We start from the raw sequence: 9,159 nt of genomic DNA on the forward strand, positions 1-9,159 counted from the left end.
GAAGTGGGTAGCATTGGGCCAGAAAACCTGGTAGCTTAACATTTATGTTCATTATAAATTTGAGAACACTATCATTAGACTTTGTAAAAAAGGCCTTCATCGTTAGCTCTTTACGACCTCCTTAATAAATGTAAAACTTGTTCTTCAAATGGTTTAAATGGATGACCAGCTTTGAAAGCGTACCAAAGATAATGATTTTTTATTATTGCACAATGTCTGCTAGACTATGGTTTATGGAGATCAAATAAATTGTTTTCAACTTAGGCACAATTTATTTTCACAAACATCTGCTAGGAAAAACAGGCTCCTATGGTGATAATCATGGAATCCATAGTTTTCTGTATTTATTTATAAGAAAGGGTCTCTTGAACTTACTCCCTGATTATCCTGTTGATTGTAACAAATTACTCAATTTGTCCTTTATTACAGCTAATTGTCTCAGAGGCTTGTGAGAGAGTGCCCCCTTACTGCGGAGCCTCTGAAGAGTGCAAAGAAGGGAAGAGAAGGACATTCATCCTTCCAGTGATCCAGCGCAGGTAAGTGTTTATTTCTTCCTGGGTTCCTTGGCGCTGGTGACTGAATCGGAAACGATTTGCTGCCAACCAATCAGTGGCCGAGATGGTGAGCCAATCATGGCTCACCTCTGGCCATTTGAAATTTTGACACCGCAGCGAGCACCAATTGATGCAGTGCCAAAAATTCAATTGACCGGAGATGAGTACTGATTGGGGACTTCTATTATGTAGCTGTCACATGCGGCTTGAAAGCAGTCCGGCAGGAAAGAGAGACCTTTGTGGAGCAATTAACTTTCATCAGAGTTATCATAAACCAAATGATCTCCTCTGTTTCAGCTATGCTGCGTTCTCAAACCAAGCTAAGTCTGACATGTGAGTTCATAAGAACACAGAGACACAAACTTATTAAGTGTAAATTAAAATGGAAAAAAAATCCACAATGCTTAAGAGGAAAAAAAATGAACAAAATGACATTCAAGATATAATACAATAGTTTCTAGTAAAGTAAAAAGGAATAAACAACAGAAATGTTACATTTATGAATGATGAGTTTCTGTTCACTTGGAGAAGGAGGATTAAGGGAACAATTCTCAATAAAAAATGAACTCCCAAAAGTGAACAAAGCTGTTTCCTTTACAGGACATTTTAAACATGCTGCAGTTACCCACAGCCCCCCTTCCCGTGCGATGTCAGGACCAGAAAGTTTATGTAAGTGCAACTTAGTTGTTTATGACCTCTCTTCAAACACCTGTCAAGTCAAAGTTTATTTACACTGGCCTAACTTCATAGCAGAATGTCCTACAAAGATGATATTACCTCCACACACCAGGTCAAAAGACTCCATAATAGATATGACTCCTGAGATAACACAGATTTACCAAGAGTGAGAGGGGTATATTTCCTGAATATCACTGATGATATTGATATAACCTTAAAGAGAGCTCTCAAGAGTTTTTACGACCAGTACCATAAATTGGTATTGGACACTCATCTGTGACTATGTGTCTGGAACTCTCTATCCATAAATACCTCATGGGTAGAGCAGAAGAGTTTAGAATAATCAAATAAATAAATTCAATTAGTTTTCACCTTTCAGGTTTTAACCCATGACTGGACACAGAGTTCAACTGAACCACACCAAGCTAATACTTTATCTTTATTAATTCACAATCACATATTTTCAGCTTTATATGACTAGTATTTAACCTGCATATGGCAATGCCGGAGAAGAAAAGAGAAGAGAGAGCAGTGAGATTAAGGAAGAAAATGCAGAGGAAGACTTCATCTAGAAGAAGTAGCAGGGAGAGGGGAAAGAGCTGTCATAGTTCTCCCCTGCTGCCAATGATAGTTTCAAGAGACAGGTAAGACCCTGGGCGACTCTCTCCCTGGGCTGCAATCTTTCTTTTACACTTGGGGCACAAGACCTGTGGTATCTGTCAGGCACTAGAACTGAGCTGCTTTAGTGGGCATTAGGGGGTTTAGGCATTAGGTTTCTGTCCATACTTGGGGAACAATTTAACTTTATGAACAGATACTAAGTCTGCGATGTTTCTTCACATTATTTACTTGTCTTTTATGACCATGTTTTCCCTAAAACGAGTGCAGTGGACTATGTCCTGCAAACTCAGCTCTTTAAGTAATTTAGAACTCAGAGACACAGTGGTTATTTACCAACTTAAGGTAATGTTGATTTTACAACAGACAGATATATAAGTGTTTGTGTATTCTTAAGTATACTTTTGTAATGTTTGTCTATAACCAATATATGAATGTAGTTGCTCAGTTTGCAAAATTAACTGTTTTACACAGAATGATACTGTCATCAACTCCATGTGTTGCATCAGTATTTACTTTAACCATCTAGCTGTTAATGATTCAGTTGGACTTGTTACATATGATCTTATGACATGTACAGCTGGGGCAGTGGCCAGGGCCGGATTAAGGGAATGGAGGCCCCTGGGCTAAGGGGGCCTCCATTCCCCTGTAAGGGCCCCCCTCACCCCCGTGATCCGAGCCGCCACCCCCCCCCCCCCCGTGATTCGAGCCGCCAATGTGATCCGAGCCACCACCCCCCCCCCATGATCCGAGCCGCCCCCAAGGCACTTACCTCCTTCTCCTGGCATTGCGGTCCTTCCCCCATCGCCCTGTACGCTCTTTACTGAGGAGATCTCCTCAGTAAGGAGACTACAGCGGGGGGAAGGACCGCAGTGAAAGTGCTCAGCAGCATTGATCGTGCCGGGGGCGCCCCCGCCCCCGTCTGAACAATACTGCTGCTGAGCACTTTCAATGGCCCCCTGGATGCCCGAGGCCCCTGGGCTGTAGCCCAGTTAGCCCTAGGGTTAATGTGGCCCTGGCAGTGGCTGGAATTATTTTCTGTTTTCTGTGTAAACTTAGACAGGAGGAGATTCAGTAGCCTTTTTCCTGTAATGACACTGACTGCAGAAGCACCAGGGAGCCTGAAACCCATTCTAGTCTCACTGATTGACTGAGGAGGCTCCTAGAATTGCTGATGCCATTGTCTCTCTGAGTTCTAAATGACTTAAAGAGCTGAGTTTGCAGGACATAGTCCACTGCACTAGTTTTAGGGAAAACATGCTCATAAAAGACAAGTAAATAATATATCTAAGTATTTGTGTATTCTTAACTATACTTTTGTAATGTTTGTTTATAAACAATATATGAATGTACATATACCTATGAATTGTTAAACACTTGTAGCTAAATATACTTTAAATAAAACTATTTGTTGTGCTAACTGAAGTTGTGTCTCTTACTTTGGATTATACATCCGTGGTCTCATCGAACTTAAATATCCAACTGTTTATACAGCCTTTGTAAGTTAATCAATGAAAGTTAGTATCTGATTGATTGCTGAAGTGCAAATATTTCACCTAAATGCAATGTTAGCAAATAAGTTTTAGTGGGATATCTTGTTCATTATTTGTTTAATCAGGTATATATCATTCAAATCACATTGTAAGTTAAATAACACAGGAATACAAATCATTCTAAACGCTTCACATACTTTCTCTAACTCCTGTAAAGTAAAGCTGGGTACACACTACAGAATTTTCCACCAACTTTTTATGCCGATCGATTTTACATGCGATCGATGTTCCGATCGCTCGGTCCATGGACTGCATACACACTAGCCTTGTTTAGGACGATAAAGGGAGGAGCGGACGTCCCTTTAGCGACTTTTTACAGCCATGTTGTCGTGAGCAATGACTGTAATTTCGTACTCACTGTTGTGGATCGGTCGAAAGTTTATACACAGTACACAACGGAAACGAGATTGGAACGAAAATATTAAAGGGGAAAGACCAACCAAATGAGGCGACAATCGTCCATTTGGGCAGACTTTCGACCATCGTGTCACTGCACACACTGACCCAACTTTTGAACAAGCGGTCGTATGTCGGCTTATTTAGCCGATTATTGGATGAAAACTGTGTAGTGTGTACCTAGCTTAAGTTGACTAAATTTGCTATAAATCTTGAGATTTAAGGGTTCATATAATAACAATGCAATTAGATGCAAAATTTGAACTGAACCACAGCAACCAATTAGACACTTACTTTTCTTGTCGATCATACACTAAACTGATAAAAACTAATTTCGTATTGGTTGATGCGGTTCAGTGCGATATTTGCATTGTTGGCACAAATTCCAAACCTAAGGGCATACTTATGAAAGGGAAGGTTTCAACAGCTATAGGGCTTATTATTCACTTTGCCCAATTCATCAAAATGGTTACCGTTCATTGTGCGATTATTCCTGCCCCTGTTAAGATTCGCCGGCTGTTACTGTCCTGGGGAAGACTATTTATTAAGTACACTTGTTCCGTTATAACCATTTGCGGATGACGATAACAGACCAAGAGCATTTATCCTTTGAATAAAGAATTTTTAATGCATTAATGTTTAATATATATATATACTCTATATTTTTTATAAATCTTTTTTAAACTGTAAGTGGAGCGGAAGCCCAATTCAAGCTTGCTCACACATATTGGCATCTGCAGAGACTGGTCCAGTGAAGAGGTTAAGTTAACTCTTACCTCCCTGAGCCAGTTAGCTTCTGAAACGTTTTTTTTTAAAAAAATTGTTGCAAGAAGAGATTTTTTTTTTATCATCATCATAAGAGGTGATAACAAGTTTTACTTAATAATATATCCCCTATTCCTCAATCCAAATATCCCATAGTGAAATATCAAGTACCTGGGACACAGTGAACATATAAAAGGGTTGTAGTCATCTGCTCAGCTCGATCCAAGTATTGTTGAGCTGTACGCACTGTTCTATGCTTGCTGACATGATGTCATGATTGACAGCTCATTTCTACCTCGAACATTCTAGCAACAGTTTTTTAGAGTTGGCTGTGTCAGAAATCACTGATTCACAGCCTGGCTGCATAGGCAACTGGGAGCAATAAAACCTCAGAGCCAGATGTCACTGATTGAACAAATACATTTACTTCTACTTATGGTGCATCCTGTGTGATGGTGGAACATCATGTTTCCTGCTAAGTCATCTTTACACTATCAATAGCACCCCAAAAGTGTATTATTATGTTATCAACATTCCGCTTTGTTTCCTGTACCAGCAATTATATTCTGGAGGCTGATCCATTCTTCTCTACACCATTGTTGCTACTATATACTATTAATGTGACAATAACATCACTTTTCTGAAGGGCTTGCAATGTTTTTCTGTTGCCATAGAGGCAAAATTGCTCGATGGAACAGCAGCAATAATAAACATCTTGTTCTTTTAGAAAAGCTGGAGCAGCGCAGTGACTAACCTCATATTATTTTATGTAAGGACCTTACTAACTATTCAGGTGGTCAGAGACATCTGTAGTTACAGTGTATTCGGTAAGTACATTATATGCTGTAAAGTCAAATCTTTGCATATTGATAACTGCTACTCTACCCTTCACACCCTTAAAAAGTACTTATGATTATTGTTATTTTTCTATTTCTAGACATACATTTTTGTATTTTAGTTGAAGATAAAATGCTGATAATAGTATACATTTCCAATTTAGTGATCATATAATAACAGTCAAAAATGAGAAAAATCAATGAAATTATAATAGAATATAAACATAACTGAACAAACGTAAGTGATAAAGAAACAAATGCTTTATAAAAATGTCTGTTATACAAATCAATATGAAACAAAGATCTTATTAAAAACCTCATTCTGTTGTCTATCATACCAAGCAGTGACCCATACTTGTAGCTTGTATTTACAGAACAGTCCTATTCTGCTATATAGTACATACAGCCAGGTCACACTCTAGTGGCTTGCATTCACGTGGGTGATGTGAGTGGGTCACCACTACTCTGTAAAGATGGTGCCCGTGAAGAGGGCGAAGATGTCCGGCGTGGCTGCGCCCCTGGAGGGGCTGAAGAGCTCCCTGATGGCGGTGCCCAGGAAGAAGTCACTTACCCGTCCAGCGCTCCAGCAGCGGTGAGTATAACTTCTTTCCTGCAGGTCCTGCCAGCGGAGGAAGGATGAGCCAATCAGGGCTCACCTTTCTCCGCTGGCCAATCAGCGGCCGGATACGCGAGCCAATTGCGGCTCGCGCCTGGCCGTTTGAAAGATTGGCGCCGCGGCGAGCCAATCAGCTGATGATGTCACGCCGGCGACTATATAAGTCGCCGGCCCGCGCCATTTTGCCAGAAGTCTGTCGGCGGAGGAAGAGACCAGACGTGCGGAGCAGCGGAAGAAGCCTTCAATCAAGCCGCCGGAGCAGAGATCGTCGGCGGGGAGCCCTTGTAAGGGCTGAGAGCTCCCCCGCCTCCAGAGCAGTAAGAAGACCCGCGCCGAAGAGGAGAAGAGGCGCCGCCGGCTGGAGGGTCTGGAAGACCCGGAGAAGAAGGCAGAAGACGGTGTGGCAAGTTGAGTATCCTGCGCAGAGCAGGTAAGTACACTCAGCGTTAGGTTGGGCACTAGGCCCGTGGCCACGGTCGGGCACAAGACCCGTGGAGCATTGAATTAGGGGCACAAGGCCCAGGGAACTGGGCAGTAGGCCCTTGTAAAGTAGTGGGCCAGTAGGCCATAAAGTGTTAAAATGGCACAAGGCCCTGTTAGTTAGATAGGTAGGGGGTGTAAGAGCCCCAGGTGTAAAGGGGCACAAGGCCCTTAGTTAAGTAGTGGCCTAGAGGCCATAGGAGAGGCCACAGGGCCTGGTTAGGGAGCTGAAAGCCCATAGATGCTGAAGGGCACAAGGCCCTTAGTTAGATAGGGAGGCCTCAAGGCCTAAGCAGGCAGGGGCTAGTTCCCCTAGGTAGCAGGGCACAAGGCCCTAGTTAGTGGGCTCAGAGTTCTGAGTTAGAGAGGGGGCTAAGTCCCGTAAACAGCACAAGGCTCTGTATGTAGCTGGGCAGAGGCCCATGGTGTGTAGGGCATAAGGCCCTGGTGGTGTGACAGAGGTGTAAGAGCCTTGTGAGCGTAGGGCACGGTCCTGTGTGAGGTGAGCACACGGAGTTAGGAGGTACAGTAGAGCGGAGGCTCCTGTTGGTGCTGTAGCAACCGGCTGGTTGGCTAGCAGCTGTGTGCTCTGGTGAGTAGCGTGCAAAGTACTGTATACTGTATTTATTCTGTCTGTGTGGCGAGTATTGTCTGTATTACTGTATTTTTGGGTGTGCTACATAGCTGTTTCCAGGGGCAAGATGTCAGGCCCCCATTAAAGGTAGGCTCTTGTTTCCTGTGTTGTCCTGTACTAACCCGTGCTGTGGGGACAAGTGTAGTTACCAACTTACACATTGTCAGGGAAGAACATACATAGTTTTCCCGTCCCTTAGGTCCCTGGGGTCACGCTGGTTCCCAGAGGGGGTGGCTGGGTGAGTCCGTGACAGTGCAGCACACCTTGAGGCAGTTCCAAGGGCGGCCCGTGGTTCTGGTTGAGGGTCCACAAGGCCGGTTTCGTGCAGGTTCTCTCGCGGTTCCGGGTGTAAGGACACGTGTGAGATACCTGAGTACAGGCAGTCGGGCGGTTTAGTTCGATCGGCTGTTCCGTGCGGCAGTCGGCCCGCGGGTTAGTGTGCTGTTCCACTGAGCCTCAGCCGGGCCTGGTGCAGCCGGTCCTTAGGGTCCGTGGGTGACCCCATAGTAAGGAGACAGTCTCCTTGGTTAGACCTGGGTGAGGGGGTTAGGAACCGCCCTCCGGTATAGTCCGTGAACACCGGCTGGTGTTCCCAGTAGTGTGTAGTGAGTAGTTCCGTTAGTGCACCACACCTAGTTAGTCATAGTTGTTTGACTTAGTTGCGTTGCCGACCATTAGAGTGTTGTTAGGGTCGGATCGCTGTTGTAGTCAGTTTAGTGTTGTGGGTGCACACCTTTAGTCTCACCGACAGCGCAGAGGGAGGCTGTGTGTTTCTTGTCATCCGCAGGTGTCGGGGAGGTGCAGGAGAGCAGGACCAGAAGCGAGAGTGTCCCGGTGAGTATCACGCTCGATTCCCCCTTTCGGTTAGGCCCTCACCGGGAGGTGTGCGAGGTACTTGAGGCGGGACTGTTCCTGGCCTCAAGTGCCTGTAGTCCCCCGTGCCTTGGCGAGAGCAAAGTGAGGAGGCGGAAAGTGAGCTTGGACTGAGAGTGTCCTTGTTCATTGCCGTGTTCTCGGCAGGGCTGCCAAGAGGAATTCAGGGCCCGGGTACAACAAATTCATGGGGCCCCCCTCATAGTCGAGTAAGCCCCTAACGGCGGCGCAAACTTTTTCGGGGGTGTGGTCATACATTTGGGGGCATGGCAATGCGCCGTTGGGGCGTGGCTAGCACATCAAAATCACTAGGTCCTGAATTCACCAGAGCGTCACATATGTCCCAGCACTCCTGACTTTTAAGACATCTAGCACCACAGTGTAGTATACAAAGAATGCAGTGTGTACACAAAGAGTTCAGTCTTTGCCTGCACCTTACATTGGGCACAACACTCACCAAAAATTGACATTGTCCCTACTAGAATCACAACATTTCACACACTCTGCTGCTCTCTCCTACCTGTTCTTCTCACTTTCACCACCTGTGACTGCTGCTTTCTTTAGTTGCGGCTTGTCCGGATCTTGGAATGTTGAAGGACCTATTTGGAGAAAAAAAAATGGCTACATTTAGAAAATTACAGCCAGCCCCGGCATTAAATCAATAGCACCCACGATTAATAATTAAGCCTTCCTCCAGCCCCAACATTAAAATAATAGTATTCACATTTAATAAATAAACCTAATCCCTTCCTGCAAACAGCAATACCTATTTCCCGCAATCATTATTACTGCCATTACATAACTCATAGTCACATTTAATAAATAGACCTCATTCTCCCTAAACTCACCCCCATATTCAATAGCCCCCAAACCACCCCATCTTAAATTAATAGTCCCCACTATTAAATTGCCCCACCATCACCCTACAAACAAAATAGCGCCCATTAATTAGTGCTTCTCTCCCCTTTTTCTTTTTTTAGTGTTTCTCTCCTTTTTTTTAGTGTTTCTCTCCCCTTTTTTTTAGTGTTTCTCTCCCCTTTTTTTTTTAGTGTTTCTCTCCCCTTTTTTTAGTGTTTCTCTCCCCTTTTTTTTAGTGTTTCTCTCCCCTTTTTTTTTTATTGTTTCTCTCCCCTGTTTTTTTTTACTCCCTCTTCTT

The 9,159-nt window shown here is 44.0% G+C and overlaps 1 long non-coding RNA gene across 1 annotated transcript; it reads left to right on the forward strand.

Moving 5' to 3' along the window:
- The first annotated feature begins 439 nt into the window (after positions 1 to 439).
- On the forward strand, positions 440 to 2,194 carry LOC142104615 (uncharacterized). Its single transcript, XR_012679610.1, has 3 exons — positions 440 to 536; positions 1,155 to 1,223; positions 1,700 to 2,194. It is a non-coding gene; the product is annotated as an uncharacterized LOC142104615 (long non-coding RNA).
- Positions 2,195 to 9,159: the final 6,965 nt, after the last annotated feature.

The sequence above is a fragment of the Mixophyes fleayi genome, chromosome 1 (genome assembly GCF_038048845.1).
Source record: "Mixophyes fleayi isolate aMixFle1 chromosome 1, aMixFle1.hap1, whole genome shotgun sequence".
Lineage (NCBI taxonomy): Eukaryota > Metazoa > Chordata > Amphibia > Anura > Limnodynastidae > Mixophyes > Mixophyes fleayi.